Genomic DNA, 21862 nt, shown 5'->3' on the forward strand with positions numbered 1-21862 from the left:
TGCGAGAAGAGATGTTCATTAACCTGGGAAAAGGTTATATGAAAAATATAATTCTAGCTCCAGTCCACTTTTTTGTGTCATTTGCCCCCAAAACAACTTTGCAAAATTTCGGCTCGATAGGTGAAACCATAATTTAGCGCCAGCCGTTCAAAATTTGTATGGGATTTATTATGGGAAAACTAACTTTTACGAAGAAAAGTCATCCAAAGTCGCCAATTGATGTCCATAAAAAATCTGAACACAGACCTCGCTAATTTTTTTAACGATGAAGAACATTGCCGAAGACCGCAAAGCAATCTGATTTTTGTAGAAAAACTTATTAACCATTGACTATTTGGAAGTTTTGTTATTTTTTTTTTCTTCTTTTACGTGCTATTGAATAACTTCCCAGACAACCAAAGCATAAAAGTTCACGTAATAATTCATTTGTTCTAACAAATTACATCAAACCTGCACAACACGGTTGATGAAATCGTCAGATTGATCAGTTTCCTAAAACGTTATTTTCCCATTTCATTTATCTTTTTTTTTTCAACATTTTGTTTCGTCCCATACTCTCGCACAAAGTAAGTCGAATCAATCCGTAGCAGCTGTCAAATCAACAATTGTTATCATAAGTTAAGTCGCATAAGATCACATATTAGTTTGGTAAAAAAATGTACTCTCGCATTGTATGTCATTTGTCATCACATAATATATGCACTAGAGTGGTTCAAAAAATCGTTTTTGCTCCACACCGCTCATTCGATTCTAGATCAAATTCTGAGTGTCCTCCCAAAATGTGAGCTCGTTTGGATATTATTATTATGCACGTAGGGGGCCTTCCTTAGCCGAGTGTTTACAGTCCGCGGCTACAAAGCAAAGCCATGCTGAAGGTGTCTGGGTTCGAATCCCGGTTGGTTCAGGATCTTTTCGTAATGGAAATTTCCTTGACTTCCCTGGGCATAGAGTATCATCGTTCCTGCCACACGAGATACGAATGCGAAAATGGCAACTTTGGCAAAGAAAGCTCTCAGTTAACAACTGTGGAAGTGCTCATAAGAACACTACGCTGAGAAGCAGGCTCTGTCCCAGTAAGGACGTAATACCAATAAGAAGAAGAAGAAGAAGCATCTCAATACATTTAAGTCAATTTTTGCAGTGGCTTCGCGGACCCCCAGAGAATGCTTCACGACCCCTAGGGGTCCGCGGACCACCAGTTGGGAAACCCTGCTCTACATGTTCTGCAAATACGTCAAATGAAAGCCTTAAATCCATATTATGAATGAAAAATATCGGAACTGAGCAAAAATCTTACTTCGGCATTGAAAATCACGTTGGTAAATAAAGACCATTTGACCCAGTTTCGGACACATTTTTAACTTGGCTTCCTAAATTGGCAAAACACATTGATCTCATGAGAGTGGCCAAATTAGCTATATGGAAGTTAATATTACAAAGAAAATGGTTTTTCTTTTTCCTTTAAGGAACAATCCGAACAAAAATAAATGTATCTCTGTCATGTATTCGACTTAACTCGAAATGTTTCATATTGCTATGTAAACCTTTGTGTAATCCACTATGGTTATAATGAGCGCTATGGCCAAAACAGGTGCTTCTATTTTTTTCCATAGCTCTATTATTAAACGACATGTAGTTTAAATTGTATTACAAATTGATCATTTATTATTCTATAGTAGTTGACATTTTCAGAGAAATAAGCAGAAGTAATATACACTTGCACGATACACACTACTAAATGGTAAACACAAACTTTTACACGATGACTTGGATAACTATTTTTTAATAACTGAATAGTTTTCAGATTTTTACCGCTAAATTTCGCAGGTGCTTTTGAAAGAATATAAGATTACGGTTCTAATGACACATTGATTTAAAATTTAGGTCGATCCAATGCTGAGAAAATCAGCCATATTTTTTCAGTGTGTTTGGTATTTAATTAGTAAACAAAATTCAAAAAGTGTATGTCACAATATCATCGAAGTAGGTAAGAAAGTGCCTTTAGATGCGCAATAAAGAGTTTCAATTGGACGTGTAATCACAGTGATATGTACAAAACACTTTTGTATGTTTTTGAGGAGGTGAACCCAAATTTTTGCACGGGAGTGTATATATCCGTTTCTCCCTTGATTGTTGGCACCCCTACTTTGATCGCAACAATGGGTGGTATGGATAAAAATCGCTTAACTTTACTACATGTAGCATCTACTCAAAAACAAGATCCAGCAAATTTACTACACATTAGAAATTGGATCATATGAAGAAATCTTGAGACTACAGCAACATAAAATCATAGAATTAATAGAATGTGTAGATTTCAGTACTGAGATTCAGAATTATAAAATACGAATATCTCATAGATTCTAACAAAAAAACCTTCTTATAGGTACTAAAATAATTACAAAAGATCAATAATCGAATCAAATACCGGATTTTTAATACTTCCACAAGAATCCTAGAATGACTTACGGGAATCTCAAAATATCTTTCGAAATATCAAATCATTTCCCATGATTTTTACTCAAATTTTAATTCTTCCATTCAATTCAACAATTTCAAAGCATGAGTAGCAACCTATGAAGCCTATCAGTAGTGCTACTTTTATTCATACTAACGCGTTGTTTGTAGTATGTTCGGAAGGTGTAGTGAGGTGAAATTATACATGTGTTCCACATGTAGCATTTACTACCGAGAATGTAGTAAACTCAACTTTACTACATTTTATTTATACCGTCCAATGTCTCTGCAGGTAAAATCTGTAATTGGGACAAATTTTGTATCCCTATTTATAAGTATAGCTGTAGTGGTTTGGACTGACTTTCATCCTTGTGAAACTACTGCTAAGCACTGCTGATATGCCTTATGCATGATGAGTGTTTTCCTGGATAATTTAAAAGCTTCATATTATGTAAATAAAATTATACTCATAATAAACCAGGAATTTGAGACTTAATATTAGTAGTCGATAATTTTGGCGAAACACAAATTCAACTTTGCCATCGCTCTGAATGTATCTTATAGCACATCTAATTATATCACAGTTTTTTTTTTTATTTTTATTTTTTTTATTAGTATCATTTCAAACATTACATTCATTATTTCTTATATCTAGGTGTTCTGTGTTATAAGACAACACTATCATCCTAATTTGGTAACACAAATCTAAGATTTTATTAACATTTTGTTAACAACATATCACATTTTATTTGAATAATTATATCACAGTAAGGACATAGTAATGCGGGACAAAGGTTCGCACTTAACTTGTTTCATAAGATGCCTATAGAACTGAATTAATGCTTTCAGATCCCGTTTTTAAGCTAAATTATACTACAACATATTACCTTCAAAACGTTGGAGTAGATTTTCTAAAATTTAATTTCTATTTCAAATAATATAACATTTAGTATTATAAGTCAAATGCGAACTTTTGTCACATAGTGTGACCAAAAATTCACATTATCCAGGGCAAAAGTTCGCACTGAGTAACAGACAATGTTATGACTAGCACATTCTATGTAATAGCTCTTTTACAATTATTTACTTTCCTGAGCACGGAACGTTAAGCAGAAATTCTTGTAGTCCACAGTGACACAGGCTGTTTTCGGTCACTTTTAAAATCCAATTGAAATTCCCTGTCATAAGCCATTTTAAGTAGTCTTTTTGAATTAATGTGTCGAATGTGAAATGGTTGAATTATTTTTGATCGCATTCCTTGAAAATCTAGTGCGACCCAAGGCATCTATGAACCCAAAGCCAAGGTAAAACGTCTCTTACTAAAAAATACTGAATTATTTACGTCAAAGCAAACGTATCCTACAATCATTTATAAAATAACACTCAAAATAATAATACAGTTTCTTAGTTTTTTTTTATTCTTTTACCATAAACAAATCTTTTTGAATATATTTTCAACATACGAGCAAAACGACTCAAAACAAAACACAACTTTATTTATAGCTTCCTAGTACTTTGATGAAATTATTTGTGTTTACAACTGTGAACAGCTGACCCAACAAAGTGTCAAACCTACACAGTGTTGCCAGTGTTTATATCTCGTGGGCTGAAAATGACCCACTGCGAACTTTGTAATTCACTCTACTGTGGAGGGGGCCCCGGTACTCTACAGCCACTTTTCACGGTTAGGTTCCTTTTGACCCTTCTTACCATTCAATCCTGGTAAGCTATGCTTTCAATCTCATTACAAGGCATCTGTATGATGAGCAGATGCTATCGGAACAAGCAATTCGTTGGGTTTATCCTAGTCCCACTACAGAGCACTCTAGGCAATTCAAGTTAAAACATTGACATTGATCGGATGGCCATGTGTAGTTCTAACCTCGTAACGCACCACGTTAAGGTGGTCAACCTGCGTTACGGACTAATTGAAAGTCAAATATATTTAACATTTCATCAAAATTGTGCAGCACAAGTACACTAAGAATTCTTCAATGAATGTGAGTAACATACCTCACATTTTAATTTCCTTCAGCTACAACCCTGATCTACCACCTTTTTCATTTCGAAGTCAGACAAAGTTGTGGGTGGACTACTTCCCTACTATTCCAATTCGCTTCGCCATCTCACCACATCAATCTAGGTCTGCCGCGAATCGCATGCGTAATTAAGCAAATATCATAACTTGCTACCCCAATCCACCCAATTTCGTATTGTACCAGACCAGGATGTACCGCTATAGTTAATTAACCATGAAATTTAAACTTTTCCAGCAGATGTTTACGCCGGCCAAGTTCGTGCAGGTAAAACAGACGATACACGATATTACTTTCCGACAAACTCATTGAATAATTGATGCCAAACAGAAGGACTGGCAGGGGACACGAACATTTTGAATACATCAGTGAACGTACCCAACTGGTATGTGTCACCAACACGAGAATGATCACAGCTAAATTATCCAATACATTACTAATTGGTCTGAATTACGCTGCATAGCAGTAAACAAATATATTTTTCTTCTCATCTACAACTAAGCTGTTTACAGCCATTTACAAATAAATCAGTACAGCCATCGAGCAGGTTTGATTTACTGACAGATCAAATGATGGCAACAATCGATATTCGAGTGTGACAGCATGCAATATGGCTTGATAAAATATTTATCAAACGAAAGACATTTGATAGTCACAAAAGAGAACATTGCATGATTCAAAAAGTTCAATATACTTACCAGTGATAGTCAAGGTCATGACGGTTGTACGCATTGCTTTTTTGATTAGTGTACTTGTTCGAAATAATCGGTTTCAGAAAGAAATGAGCACAGATAATTTTTTCCAGGATATGAATTTATAATTGTATCAACTCAGATCAAACAATGATTTTTTTACATTGAACAAACTTTCATCATGATGATCATTGTTGTGCGTTGTTTGGAAATCGATCGAGAAATTTTAAAAACAACGTATTTTTATTAAGAGAAAAACTACTTATTGAACTTTAATACTTCACTTTACTTTTACAAAAGAAATATTATTACTTTTTAGTTATAGAAACACCATGTCGAGTATTTCTTTTGTATATTGGATCTACCTCATGTTTTAGGGTTGCAAATTTAAATTTCCAAAAGGATATATTCAGGATATTCAAAATAATTATTTTTAATTTGTTAAAAGTAATTATAATAACTGCTTTAATTGTGGTTACTACTTGAATTGTAGATCTCGCGTATTGTAAGACCAATTTATTAAAAATGTTATTCTGATATTTGTACTCTGTACATAGCATCTATCTATAGCAAGATATAAATTACCTTGTGTTGAAAGTCATCCCGTTTGACGGTACGTAAACGTAATATTACATATCTTCTTCTTCTTCTTTCTGGCATTACGTCCCCACTGCTTCTCAGCTTACTGTTCTTATGAGCACTTCCACATTTATTAACTGAGAGCTTACTGTGCCAATGACCATTTTTGCATGCGTATATCGTGTGGCAGGTACGAAGATACTCTATGCCCTGGGAAGTCGAGAAAATTTCCAACCCGAAAAGATCCTCGACCGGTGGGATTCGAACCCACGACCCTCAGCTTGGTCTTGCTGAATAGCAGCGCGTTTACCGTCACGGCTAACTGGGCCCAGAATATTACATATGTAATTGAAATTATATAAATGTAAAGAAAGTAAAAAAACAAAATCAATACATTTAGGCTCTATTCTCTCCCATAAGATAGTGATGCCGAGCTATTGATTATATACTAGTGAGAAATTTGAACAAAATACAATATGATTACATAGAATAAAAAAAACTGTCCGCTACAATAAAATATCACACATTTCCAAAAGCAAATTCATGCGTCAGTGGGTCATCCAGCTGGTTCATAATGCACATCGACAACCCTCCTCCTACGCTCATTTCAATATTGATCAGCACTTTACAGCTCCACATTTTTCACCTGATGGCCACCCTCAAGTTGTAAACCCTCAGGTATACATGCAACTTCCTCCTACGGAACTAGCAGTCTAGCAGTTGGTTTGCGTGTCAGCAATGGGTAGAGAGGGAGTCCTGTATGCTTTGACTCTTTTTCACGGCGCATGAAAAACATTCTATGACCTCGTTGTGCAAGGAACCATGTTTTTCCGCTCTTTCTTTTCGCTACCTCATTCTACACAATTTATGCTAGTGCCACGGTGAAGCATACATTTCCCATTGACTTGTCAGTTTTTGCAGAGTTCAATAGGCGCGATAATGCTAGAGCGAAGGTAACGCGTCATTCGCTGCTTTTAATAGTAAGGAAAATTGATGGAAATGCAGTTTTACGACGATAAAATCAAAACAGTATCAGTATACATTGAGTTGATTAAATATAATTAGGAAGAATTTATAAACATCTAATATTAACATCTATAGATCTTTGCCTCGTTGGAGGAAGTAAGATTACCTTGGCGGTAATAATTCTTCTTCGACACCGTTTTGAACTCTGCGCTTCTTACTGAAGGTTAAATGGATAATGTTGAAAGTTTTATCTAACGAGATGCTAAAGCTAGATATGCTGTTCCGCTCAAGAAAAGTAAAAATTGCGCAAGAAATGGTCAAGAAATTTTCTACAGTGAGCTCCTGAGAGAGACTCGTGAAGAGGAAAAAATTCAACGTCATATGCAGCCCAAATTCCGCTGTCACAGAACGTCAAATGCAGCCCGTCGTTTTTATGGCTAAAAAATTGAAAAGTATTGTATTCAAAATAACCTGTTATTAAAATCCTCAGTCAGCGTAGCAGTTTTTCTACAGATGCTGATAAATCTAAACACAAAGCTTGTTATTTCTATAATGTCTGCTACGTTTGTTGGCATGAAATTTCACTCAAAAGACTATTTATGCTTCGGTGTAATGCAAACGCAATAATTTTTATTTGAGATTTTGAACGGCTTGCGCATGATTGACGAAAATACAGAGCGGAATGAGAAAAAAAATCAGCAATCACAGAAAAAGAAGACCGTCTTTGCGACTCTCGTCTCAGGTGAGCTCCATTTGATTGACATTTTTGACTGCGTACTGCGATCAAAGAAAAATGCTTTTCTTGAGCATGTCTTGCAAGAAATTACCCACGCATCGAGATATAGCCTGGAGAAAGAGCATGTACGAGAAACTAAGATTTCAAGGTCAATACGCGTCGAACAAAACTAGTGGGAAGTGGATGCTGACTTATCTAAGAAAGAGTTCAACAGTGTTGAAAGGAACTTGGTAGTCAGGAGAAAATTGATGCTAGAAAAATTGGTTGAGTGGAGCTCACGGAAGAGCTTGGCAGCTAATTTAACTACTGTCATCAGCAGCTATAATAAAATATATAAGATGTAAAGAAATATCTTAATTTAAAGACGAACTAAGAATATGATATGTGATTTTTCCCAAGATAATCCATATTTATACTAACAATAAACAATCATCCTCATTTATACTATACATTTATTGGCGGCTTTTAGCAAAAAAAAAACTCAAGAAGAAAATATTTTTCATAATGCACAGTATATACTCCTACAAATTCAAGAAACAATAATTTCGCGCAAATTCCTCTGCCATCATTGGTGATTACGTTCATTCAAGGGCACAAGTGTCTTACGTCACATATTGTTTTGGAGTTAACTTAAAATCCGTCATTACAATCTATAGAAAAATGTTGTTTGACATTTTCAAAACGTATGATGATGACTAAATTTCTTAAAAATGTTTTTATTTGCTTTGTTTTCTAGTTTATAAACCAGCATAAAAGGTTTACAAATGATATAAAAGTTCAACATATGACTTAGATAATCATTTTCAAATATCTTTATTATTTTTAAGGTCTTCAGCCACCAAATTAACTGCTATACTAAAAATTAAATTATATCTTAATTTGTCTGTTGATTCATATACAAATTCTCTTCAACAGTTTTCGGCGGTTCCAGTCTAGTGAACCAGCTAAACTAAACTAAATAACATTTTTTATAAATCAATAAGTTGTTAACAGTATGCTTTTCTTCTTTACAAGCATTTTAAGTGCAATAACAGGGTATATTTTTGGAACATTGCAATGCGATTTCTGTAAGGACCTCAAAGATGTTAAGTTTAGTTAAATCATTTATATAATTTAATATAAATGCTGGAAAAAATTGTAGCAGAATAACAACAATTTTTGGCAGAATTTGAAACATGTTTTCGATTGTAACCCGTAAAAAAGATTACATAAAAATTTGTTGATGAATTTCTATAGGAAAACCTCCTGAGATGGTTTTCCTTCGAACTTGGACTTATCGATATGAATCCAAAGCTATTTCAGTGGATTCAATAAGAATGGTTTTCAAAATAAAATTTTCATGAGTCAATACAACTGCAAAGGGTGCATATGAAGCCCTATCAGAACTCTTTCTGGAGTAATCGCATGTTACCAGAATTTCATATTGATCCATGGCATTATAACTATGATGTTCAGGATAAAAAATCATTAATTTTTTGCCGTCACACAATATTAGTGAATAGGCCTCTGAGGCCATGTTGGTTCTGGTTCCTCATATGGGTTCATGGCATTAGATCTATGATGTTCAAGATAAAAAATTAATAATGTTGAACCAACGCACGATATGAGTAAGTAGGATTACAAAAGTGTCCCTCTAAGGCCCTATCGAAACCGGTTCCGGGGTATCCGGAAGTTGATAAAACCTCATATTGGTCCATTATATCTAAGATGTTAAGGATAAAAGATCATGATTTTTGAGCCATCGCACGATATGAGTGAGTTGGATTACAAAAATGTCCCACTGAGGCTATAACGGAACCGATTCCGGGGTATCCGGAAGTAGCCAGAACCACATATTGGTTAATTGCATTAGAACTATGATGTTCAGGATAAAAAATCGTGAATTTTGAGCAGATATGAATGAGTACCGTCGTTGGGGATGAGAATGGGTCAAAAAGGGATATGTACGATTTATTTATTGAATAACTATCGCAATTTGACTCCTATAAACTTCAAATTTGGTGTGCGTGTACAAAGACCTATTCATATTCTCAAAAATGTCTGGAAACTCCCCAGTCAACCAATACTTTGATTTTTCATTGCGAAATGAACTTCCTGGCCAAAATTTCACTCAATTTAGAGTAAATTTAGTTGTGCTTCAAATCAATTATGTGTTTTTGGGCTATTTTCAAGCTTTAAAAAATCATAACTACCGAACATCAAAATTTATCGGAAATACTTCTACATAGTAGTTTATCCAATTCTACGAACTTTTGCCGAACACAATTTTATGATTGGAGCAAGTTTTAACATAGTTTGGTTGAGGTTTGTATCTCGAGGTTCTTGAAAATCTGAACAGCATACCTGCATGAAAATTTCGGATTTTTAATTTCCAGACATGATGACAATGCATATCTAAAAGTCTTTCCGTTCAAAGTAACCATTTATCTTACGAAAATAATAAATAGGGCGTATAAATTGTAAACAATAGGTAATTATGAAGCACATTTGTAAATCCACTGTGGGTGAGCCAAGAGCACCACCGTGAGCTTCAATGAATACAAAAAAATGAACACGTTAGCACTGCCTTTTCTCAGTCGATGATGATGATTGTTTTCAAATCGTTCTAAATGATCAGTGAAATGCGATCAAAACAATCATCACTCGGAAAGAAAAAGCAATGCTAACTTGTTCAATTCATTCGTTTCTGGTACATGTGTCATGCATGATTTAAGGTGAAGCGGCGTGTAACTCAAAGAATCATTAGAATCATCATTGATGTAATAGTAGTTGTGTCGCCTTTCCAAGTATATTTTCAAAACAAACAAACAAAAAATATAACATTTGTGTTAAGCATATTTTTATGTAAACACATGGGAAATTTAGTAGATTGACGAGTATTGGAAATCAAAATCAACTCTTCAATCGTACATATCAAAAGAAAACATTACAATTTAATGAAGAACAACGAAATTTATCTGTTTTTAATTAGATTTATTGCATATTTTTGTTATGCATCGGTACGGTTTATGTTAGCAAGGGATGACAGTGTTGCCAGGTGATTGGTGACAGATTTTTCTAGCAATTGTTATATGCTTGTTTTCGGAACATTTGCTGCATATTATAAAAACTTTTCATTTTGCAAATAGTTTTCTAACAAAAGATCACTGATTTAAAATTTTTTTAATGATTTTTGTGATCAATTCACATTAAATGCTATGATTTTACAGATAGCAACTCTTACATCACTGCGCTCAACGATCGCGATGATTGTGCACACACGATAGACGCGTCCCGACGCATCCCGACGCATCGCACTGTGGAGCTTTTCAATTATTTTGGGTGGTCCAAATTGATAAACTCTTGGTATGATTTTATGCTTCGTAGAGATGGTTTTTGTAATTTGAGAGAATCGAAAAACAAACAACGTATGAGTTTCAAGTTTCTATGCATCGCCCAACCTTTCCGCACTGAAAATTAATACAACAGAAAAAAGTGGGATATTTTAGACTATAAACACAGGCATGTCTCAGTGTGCGGTGGCGGCGTCGATTCGCAGCAAGTGAAAACCACCGCCATAAAAGTTTTGCGTGTTGCGGTTGATAAAACTTTATAAATATTTGATTCTCGTTTGAAATGTGTTCCTTTAAGGAAAGTGAATGAAATAATTGTTCAGTGGAAGTGTAGTGAACGCAATATGAAATCCAAAACACAAATGTTTGCTGCAGAATTACAATGGAAAAGGTGAGCACCTTGTATTTACAAGTGTAGTTGTGTGAGGCAAAGAAATGCGCAATAAAATCGGAGATTTTTTTAAGAATATAAATCTCATGTATATTGTCGCTAAATTGATAATGCTGTATCTGAAAGTGTTGATTAAATATTGAAATACCACCTGAAGCATTTTTTTCGCATAAATTATCCATTGAATCAGATGATAAGCAGTTATATTTCATCGATGTTGCAAATACCAATACTATCATAACGATATGTTAATGATTTTGGAAGAAGCCATTTTGTGATGACGCACCAAAAGGCCTTAACTATCATCAGGTTGCGATGCGGTGCTCGATCTTTGGGCATTTATATTTTATATTATTTTATTTATTTGGGCAACATGTAATCTGTTGATGGTCAATGAATTCATAAATGTATTATGTTTGATTCCCGTTGACTAGGGCCTGAAAAAATAACACTTTGCAGACGAGAAATTTAATGTTGTAAATTTTCACCAGTTTCAACCTACAAGTTTGTTGATATGTATATTAAACAAAAACTACTTTTTTTAAAAATGTAGGGGAACATGGTCCAATTCGGAACTAGTAACAGTGTTTTGGCCATATCTTTTCAGCACGATGAACGGCATGAAAAGTTTTATGTTTTCGTGAAAGCGCAATTTAGCGCGAACATTTTTCTCTCAGAGAGTTTTGTGATAGCTCCTACCAGGATATGGCTAGACATGTTTGAACCAACTTCTCCAAAAGGTCCGAATTGGACCAATCTTGTTCTGCAAGCGCAAGCATAAAAAATAAACTCAATGTGTGAGAAATTTCAAACTAATTCGAGTCAGAACAAGCTCAAGTGAAATATGAATTTCATTAAAAAATATATCGGAAACTTGTTCAAAATTGGGTACAGTCAACTCTTCCTGACTCGATTTTGAACAGACTATCGTGTATGGGAGCTATCGAGATAAAGTACAAATATTTTCAAATTTTAGAGCTTTTTTTTTATTTATCTTGACAAAATACATTCGAAAAAGTAATTTTGAAGTTGAATATTGTAAAATTTTCCACACATTGAAACATCGGGTTGAAAAGGTGAACTTGTGTGGGAAACTGAAACAGGCAACAAACAGACTCGAAGTCTCGGAAATTCAAGTTTGAGAAGTACCTACTTATATTTATGGATTAAAGTACACTATATTGAAGGGACTGCGCTTTACTTCGAGCTTGTGAACAAAAACACAGTAAATCGGATAAGGAATAGTTGACTGTATTGTTCTTATATAGTACTCGTAAACGTTTTTTTATAGCGTATAGTTTGGCAATCTATTTTGGATAAAGCTTGGCTGTGGTATTGATGGAGATGCTTTTCAAGTAGCTGATTTATCGATTCCTTTAGTTTTTGGTAATCTACCTCATTTCTTAGATTTTTTGCGAAGCCATTTTCTTGACCGCAACAGAAACAAAGCCACTATTAATCAATATTACAACTTCTGTGATTTTCGATCGAGTCGGGAAGATTTTCACGGAGCGGAGCTCTTAGAATAGACTGATTAAACGTTGAAAATCAAGCGGTCCGTATTGAACCATATCAAAAGGTCCGGATTGGAACAACACACATTTTGAGATTTTCAAACTCGTTGAGCACAAACGGAGCATAGACATATCAAAACCATATGGTCAGATGAAAGCTTAGGCTAGAGCGATTCTATTATAAAATAACACAGAGAGATTGGAGAATTATTGTCGCTTATAGAAGCTTGGAAATAACGCCAACCGACAGTACACCTGAGCACTTCAAAACAATAAACTAATATAAAAAGCAAACGTAATAACTGAAAGACGTCAAATTTATTGTGTTAGATCTAAGCCAAACGGTGAGCAGAAAAACGGTGCCCACGATCATTACAGTAGCGCCAGTATTGAGAAATGCTTGATGATCCGAATTAGAACAGGGTCCGAATTGGACCAGGTTCCCCTATGTTGTGAATAATTTTGTGTGATAATATGTTCTCTAACATATGAATTATTAATTTTAGTAATATCGGCATTATTAGCTGAAATATTTCATAAAACATATTTTTCCGTTTTGACCCAATCTCACGCCCTAGACGAATTGTCACACCCTGGGAGGGAGGCACCGATACTACACACGAAATATAAGACAACGTTTTTTTGAACTGCAAGATAACTCCAGCTTGCCATCAACAAACATGGCAGGCTTCGAGAAAATCGGTAGTTTCCTTTTGTTGTGCACCCTCGATCTTCCCTGACAAACATGAGAAAAGGGCCACAGTTTTCTATGCACTAAATATTCATTTTCATTGGAAAAAGTGGAACGATGCGTTTTTCAATGCTTTATGTTCAATCAGATTAAATGGTGCTCACGTGACATTACTTGCGTTATGTGCATAAATTGATTTTCATTCGATTTTTATCACTTTTGAAGAAATACGAAAATGTGTTTTAATCAGTTACGCGCTTTTTCCATGTGAGTCCAATGTTTGAGATCTGGGCTCACAGTGACAGTTCGTGACAGCGGAATCTCGGCTCACTATGACGTACAGAAATTTTGTATTGGTTTCTCCCTCCCAGGTCAACCCATCGACGCTAGCATTATAAAGGTGTTCTTTTGAGGCCCTGCCGGTACCGATTCCGGAGTATCCTGATGTGGTCAGAACCTCACATTAGTCCTTGGTATTATATCTATGACGTTCAGGATACAAAATCAAGAATTTTGAGCCGTCACACGGTATGAATGAATAGGCCCTGCCGGAACCGATTCCGGGGAACCTGGAATTGGTCAGAACCTAATGGTGGTCCATTGGATTATATCATTGATGTTCAGGATAAAAAATCATGAATGTTGAGCCGTGGCTCGGTACTATTCTTTAACTTTCAGAAAATGTCCTTGGGTACATTCAGCAACAGGAGGTGACAGGTGACCGAGTACCCGAAATGGCCAGAATCAATGAGAAACAATGTCATTCGACCTTCTGGCAGCTTTTTACTTATTGTAAATCTTGAAAAACCGACGTGAACTATCCCTTCCGGAACAAATATACCTCATTTGAATCCGTAATACAGTGAAACCTCCATTGAAGGGACCATCGACTCATGGAAATATCGAGTTATGGAACAGCTATCCTCTGGAAAGCTGTTTCTAGGGACCATCATAGTAACCATGAAATTTTGATTTAGTATGGTTCCATAAGTCGATATCGAGTCATGGAACATCGACTCATGGAGGTATCTCTGTAACTCCGGAACCTATCTCATTTCTTCTGGAACATAATAAATTTTGAAGAGTATGCTGTTTATTTGAGACCAAAAGATCAAAAATCCGTCTATAATTGGCCAAGTTATGATTTTGTAAATCTCATTTTTAATTAAAATTCAGGCGTTGGGGGTTTGAGAGTTAAGTTAAATTAGTTGAAAACGTTTTTTTCTCTCATAAACATGAGAAATCAAGAGACCCGTAAAAAAACTAAACTACTTCGATGAATGAAATGTTATAGATATGTTGTTAACAAACTGTTAATAAAAGCTTGATTTAGTTTTATCAAATTAGGTTGATAGTGCTGTCTAACACAGAATCATGTGGATTTTTTCCAATTCATTTGATTATTAGTATTTTCATCTTATGGTATAACCTCGCGGAAGTACAGGAGAGTCGACATCAGTGCCTGAAATATATTTTTCGCAGAATGTCGCACCGAAATTTAACCGAAAGTACATCCTTACACTCTGTGGATCATGTTGCGGAAAACGAGCCTTGTATTGTCGAACAATATGCAGTGCACACATGCAAGTTCGTATATGTAGTGTCCCATTATTTCATGCTTTAGATCTAGATGAAGTTATATTCACTCGATCGTTGGTAAAACGTTGAACCTACTTTAAGCACGACAAATTCTTCCTCACAACCTTAATTAACTACTTTTCTACATTCCACGGTAAAACTTGGAAAAACGTACAATTATGCTCAATCGAATTGAGGCCATAAGCACGAATCACGACACAGTTTTGCTGACCAGATTTTTATCCATCTTACATGCAGTCACACACAATACACTTCAACAGATGGCAATTATCGCAGTAAACATCGCATGGAGTGAGCGTTTTAAACCAAAAACTTCACTTTTGTTTGTTTCACTTTCCCAAGGTATCCAGATATATGCATCATCAACCTATGATATCCTCGTGAACAACTTCCGCTCTGCAGCACCGATCAGGACAAACAAGGTGAAAAATGAAAACGCACTTTCCTCATGTCCTGGGGACATGTTATGTTTACCGGTTGCCCCGGCAACCAATATCTTCACTTATGTTTTTGTCCTTCTGCTGCACTGTTTTGTTGGTTTTGTTCATTTAAAGTATCGAAAAACTGGTAACTTATGATAGTCAATTCAATCATCGAAAGCTATATCCATAGTTATTAAACACGTTGCATTCGCACTAAAAAGTTAATCCCTTCTGAATCGTACTGATTCCACTTCAAACCGGATAGGAACACGAATCTACGTCTGATCGTAACGGTAATATCAATGCAAATGGACTTTCACCGAATCAATCAGAAGGCATGCGCGTAAAATAGAGATTTTGGTTTTTATGGTTGCAGCTCATTTCCAGGACAATTGTCAAAATATTTATTCTAACAATAACATTAATAGTATAATTCCGTTATAGCACACATAATTTCTTGAATCGACCGTTGACAGCAAAAGAGACCGTGTGGTTAACACAATTCTTCAACAATTAAGAACTTCACCAACGTTTTTCAACAGGCTACATTATTTGGTTTACTCTATCATAACACAGTCAACATCACTAAACATAAAAATAAATAAATAAATTCGTTTTTTTACCAGATATGCAGCATTCATGACTACAGTAATGACGCGATTTTGTTCACCCCCGATTTTAGCACCCTTTTTGACCCGATTTTGTCAACCCCGGATTCTAACATCCTTTTTTCCGATTTTGTCAGCCTAAAATTTATATTTACAGGGTGATAACTATTACCTGTCAGTAAAATAAGTAATCATAGAAAAAAGATGGTTGTATGAATTTTAGTTATCAGTGCAGATCCAGTTTTGTACATCTATAACATTTGTTTTCACTGTACATTAGAGTGATGCAAATTTTGAAATTTTAGCTCCCCTAGGCTGAAACGGTTTTAATTATGGTTAATAGCATCCTCCCAAAGTTTGAAGTGGTTCTGAAGAAATTTGACTGTGCACACGCCATTTGAAGTTTATATGGAGATTACTATGGAAAACGCCATTCTTTTGTGTTCAGCCCTCTATCTCTTCGTCATAATATTTTATGGAAAAGTGAACAAATTCTTCTAATGGAAAATCCTCTCAGCTACAATTTTGCCGAAGACCACTTTTTGATTGGACGTCAAGATAAATTGTTATTCATCATCATAAAGTTGGTTTGCATGTAGCATGCTTCACCAACTGTTCGGCAGGCAACAGTGGTGCTCCTGGTGGGAAGAATAGATCAAAGTAATCCAGGCTACTATGTTCTACAGCAAAAGGCAGTGTTGCTCTGAAAGTAATGGAATGATCATCTCAGCATGGTTTGGACTTTGTTATCAATAATAACAAATTATCCTTACGTCCCATCAAAATGTGGTCTTCGGCAAAGTTGTAGCTGGGACGTTTTCATATGAGATAGGTGTGTTCACTTTTCCATAGATTATTATGACGAGCAGTTAGAGGACTGAACACAAAAGGTTTGCCTTTTCCATAGTAATTTCCATATAAACTTCAAATAGCGTGTGCACAGCCAAATTTCTTCCGAATCACTTCAAATTTTGGGAGTATAGTTTTCATAACAATTGACATAGTTTAAGCATAGGGGAGCAAAAACTTCAAAATTTGCATCAGTCTACTGTACATAGATAACATACTTATTTTTTTTTTTTACCTTAATTTCCAGCCACAAGCGTTGTTTCAGAAGCATTACAGTTAACACGCAAGTTCTTCAGAAGCATATATTTTAATCAAAAAAGAATTATTTTTTCGCTAAAATTTTCCATAATCAGTCTTTTGCTATTCCTTAGTAAGTTTGAAAGGTTGTGGTAACATACTGTTTTAATCAGGCAAATTTTTCAGCGAAGTTTAATCTAAAATACATATCTGTGGAAAACGTGCGTGCCAGGTGTAAAGCCTTTAAAACAACACATATGACTAAAAACTAAGGTAAATGAAAAAAGATTTAATCTTTACTTTGTCAAAACAAACTTTATAGATGTACAAAATAGGATGTACACTGGAAATTAAAATTTATTCATACATCTTTTATCTGCGATCAGTTACTTTACTGACAGGAATTAGTAATCACCCTGTATTTTAATTAGACTAAACACGTCTATACTGACAATATTGGGTGCATAGAGTCAATTATGACCTTGGCCACGTCTATACAATCATCTAAAGACCAAAACTCTCATCATCTCTGAGAAATCAAGAATAATTTTTTTTCAATTGAATTCTTTTTATTTGCTCATGCAATTCTTGTGGTATATCACGAGGAATCCTTACAGTAACACGTTGAAGACTCAATAATTTTTATTTTATTTTTTTTGCGGGATGTCTGGATCATTTTTGCGGCTTTTGTTTATTTCAAACTATCCGGTAGAGAAACTTAAGAAAGAACTTCAAAATCAAAGTTGGAAAAACTGTTGGCGAACTCTCTGAATAATTCGTGGAATGAATTCTTGCTTTGTGTTATTGAAGACATTTTTGGTGAGACTTCTAAAATTTTTTGTACTATTTTTTTGGAGAAATCTTCAGTAGTTCCTGAAATCTTAAAAAATATGACTGAAAAAATAATGAACACAGGAAGATGCTTCAAACAAACAATTGGAATTATTGTGTAATAAGTACGTAGAGGATCTCTCAGGAGAAATTATTAAAAGAATTTCTAATGCATTCTTTGGCGGAATCCTCCAAAAGAATTTTTAAGCAATTCGATAGAGATTCTTCGAGAAATTTTCTGGTGAGATAAGAAATGTCTGGAAATGATTCTTTGTGAGAATCCCAGGACAAATTCAGTGAAAATGAGTAAAGGAGTTCTTGAAGAAAGCACTAAAAAGTACGAAAATAATTCATTAAGAAAACCCCGTAGGATTTCTCAGAGAATTCTCTTGAAAGCACATGGTTGAATGCCTGAAAAGTTCGTAGAAGAATGACAAATCCCAGGTAGCACGCGAAACATCCTCCAAAGAGATAGTTTTCAAAAATGTTTTCAATTGTGTATCAATAAAAGCATCTGTAACTTACCTGGTTCTAGTTCGGTTGCATATCAATATCAAGGCTCATAAAGTGTCATTGCCGTTCCAATGGACATGCATTTCACACCTTGTTTGACGTTCAACATTTTTGAAACGGCAAGATTTGCTGCAAATGTCCCTTGCAAATAGCAATGAAGTCAAATTTATCAAGATGTTTTCAGCAACTTTTCAAACAAACTCTTGAAACTTCTCCCAAAATGCCGGTTTTAATGTTATGTTTCAAATTACTTCCATTAAAAGCATCCGAAACTTGCATTCAATTTTCGTTCTCATACCCACAACTCAAGCAGATTTATTCCAGTTGTGATAAAGTTGCACTAAACTACGTGTAGGACAGCCAGAAGTTTGTTTTTTTCAATCCAGTTGCAATATGGTTGACTGGCACTTTACGTATCATCTAACAACGAAAACATGGTCTAGCAACAGTTTGTTTGTTTAAAAGGTGCTTCTCATGTGTTGCGCGGAAGTTTTTGCGTAAAGTTAGATTATTTCAGGCGTGGCCTAATTTCGCCAGTGATGAACTTGTATTCCGAAGGGTGCAGGCAAGTTATAAACAACAAGCTTTGATTAATGGGCCATGTGAACGCTTTTATAGTGCATTGGCGAAGCAATTGTTCGAAGAGCTGGTGGAGTAGTGAGTAGAGAAGAAGATTGGTGATCTTGAGGTCGGAAGTTCGATTCTCGTTCATACTATTGTTTTCATTATTTTCTTTTAAGTATTTTGCAACAAATAAGCAATTTCGATATTACTTGATTATGTTGCAAACAGACTCCGCCTCTTGCGCTTTTTGCGTTGCTATTCAGTGCAATTGTAAGTCATATTTTCAACAATTGACAACTCTGATTAATTTCAAGAGATAATTTTATTCTTGAGTTCAAACAAATTGTGCTGCTTGGGAAGGGCATTCCCCGTGAGTTTTTTGCTAGAATTCTTGAAGGATTTTTGACTGGGTTACAAAAAGAATGAATCTTCTCGTAGCAAAAATTGCAATTTACAAATTTCACGAATTGAGGCAAAATAACAAATATATGAAATCAATACAAATCTGTTAAAACTATGAATTTTGTGAAAATCGTGATAATTGCGACCGACGACATTTTAACGTTTCTCCGAATACCATTACCCCGAAAATCATCACCACGAATGGTCCGAAGTAGCGTCACGCCATTGTCGGGTGTATTGTAGAGCTCCATCTTCGTCGATCTTGGGCGGAGCTTCTCCAGTTGCCCCGAACGTTTAGGGTCGCCAGGTCCTCTTCCACTGCGTACAGCCAACGTATTCGTGGTCTTCCCCGAAACCGCTGACCTCCACATGGTTCCCTGCTGAATCTTATGTTCGCAATTCTTTCTTCCGACATTCGGCCTAAGTGACCAGCCCACTGAAGTCTGCCGTATTTTACACGCTTGATAATATTTGTACACATCTTTGTACACTTGATACATCCCGTGATTCGTGCGTCTGCGCCACACACCATTTTCGAGTTTCTCACCGAGTATTGTCCGCAGCACCTTACGCTCGAAAACACCGAGAGCTTTCCGGTCTGACTCTTTCAACGTCCACGCTTCGTGCCCGTAGAGAGCCACCGGAAGAATCAATGTTTTATACAGGGCGAATTTTGTTTCCGTTTGCAAACTGCGGGACCTAAGCTGGTTATGTAGTCCGTAAAAGGCCCTATTCGCAGCCGCGACACGTCTTTTCACTTCGCGGGAAAAGTCGTTGTGACATGTCACAAGTGTTCCAAGGTAAACAAATTCTTCGACAACTTCAAACACATCCCCATCAAACACTACCTCAGCACCTACACCACCATGCCTGACTCTATCTCTACCAGCTTGGTATTCGCCGACGAAGGACTCCTCGAGCGGTCTCAGTCTGTTAAACAGGATGCGCGACAGAATTTTCTATGCCGAATTCAGCAGGGTAATTCCTCTGTAATTGGCACATTCCAGCCTGTGCCCTTTCTTGTAGATTGGGCGTATGAGGCCATCCAACCAGCCGGTGGGCAATTCTTCGTCCTCCCATACCTTCAGAAGTACTCGGTGGATCGACTGATAAAACAACTCACTTCCGTGCTTGAGAAGCTCGACCGGGATCTCGTCCTTCCCAGCAGCCTTACAGTTCTTCAGCTCGCTGATAGCCTTTTTAACCTCTCCTATGGTCGGTGGGTCCACAGCTTGATCGTCATCATCTATGTACATTCTGTTTCTCGCTACATTTCCATTTTCACCGTTCAACAATTGCTGAAAGTGCTCCTTCTATCTGGCAGCCACCGCCGTTTTATCGATCAGCAAATTCCTTTCTCGATCATCGCACATGGCGGGCACTGGTACGGTATTGTGCCGCGCACCATTGACCGTTGCATAGAATCTCCGCATATCATTCCGGTTCATGCTTTCTTGAGCGTCAGCTACCACACTTTCTTCGTGCTGCCTTTTCTTTCTGCGGTGGATTCGATTCTCTTAGGCTCTCGCTGCCCTGTACCGCTCTCTGTTCTGTCGGGTACCGGCCACACGCATACGGCTTCTGGCGACATTCTTCATGTATGTCACTCTCTGGGTGTGTTTGCGGATATTCTTTCGTGTGAAGTAGGTACTGCTGATTGCCATCCCTCTAGCAGCAGTGAAGGTTTCTAGCCGCAGACCATTATCATTGGTAACGGAATGAAGGCTTTCCGTTCCAATGACGGGTCGGAAGAAATCTTCTTTCCCGATCTGCGCATTTGCGTCGCCGATGACTATCTTGACGTCTTGTTTTGGGCACTCTCCATAGGCCTCATCCAGGCTCTCATAGAACTCATCCTTCATGTCATCGGGCTTATCGTTTGTTGGCGCATATATGCTGATCAGGCTGTAGTTGAAGAACTTGCCCTTCATTCTCAACACACAGATTCGGTCGCTTACCGGTTTCCACCTAATAATTCGCTTCATCTGCTTCCCAATCACTATGAAGCCAACTCCACGTTCTGCTCTGCTCTGTCACCACCGCTGTAGTACATGTGGTACTTGAATGAAGTGTTGGCGATGGGGTCCACCGCTCGTAATTCGCGTTCTCCGGTTCTCCGTCAGCGTGTTTCCTAAATAGCTGCCACGTTCACGCCGACATTCCGCAGTTCACGAGCCAGGAGCCCAACACGCGCGGGTTCATTCAAAGTTCTCACGTTCCAAGATCCAACTTTCCAATCGTTGTCCTTTATTCGTTGCCGAGTCTGTTGCCGTAAAATCAATCCGTTTGCTCTAATTTTGCCTTTCTTGGTTGGCGAAGAGTCTTCGATAGGCCACCTAACCAGGGTTGCGCTACCTACATCGTGCTAGAGGGATTGCCTCCTCGGTGCTAACACGATACAGCATTCGATACAGGGTTCCGCTTGTTCTTTACATGATGACCA

At 36.6% G+C, this 21862-nt stretch overlaps 1 protein-coding gene across 10 annotated transcripts in view; it reads right to left on the minus strand.

The window, feature by feature from the left end:
• LOC5565359 (probable serine/threonine-protein kinase DDB_G0268078) overlaps positions 1-15723 on the minus strand; it is a 58736-nt gene extending 43013 nt beyond the window's left edge. For 3 of the 10 annotated variants that reach the window (XM_021845296.1, XM_021845295.1, XM_021845292.1), the window contains exon 1: positions 15435-15723. The gene's annotated coding sequence lies outside the window, so the exon portion shown is untranslated. Of the gene's footprint in view, positions 1-14914; positions 15049-15068 lie in introns of those variants that run through there. The other 7 variants (XM_021845294.1, XM_021845291.1, XM_001649668.2 and 4 more) reach the window with 5 other exon arrangements.
• Positions 15724-21862: the final 6139 nt, after the last annotated feature.

Source organism: Aedes aegypti, chromosome 2, assembly GCF_002204515.2.
Source record: "Aedes aegypti strain LVP_AGWG chromosome 2, AaegL5.0 Primary Assembly, whole genome shotgun sequence".
Taxonomy (NCBI): Eukaryota; Metazoa; Arthropoda; class Insecta; order Diptera; family Culicidae; genus Aedes; species Aedes aegypti.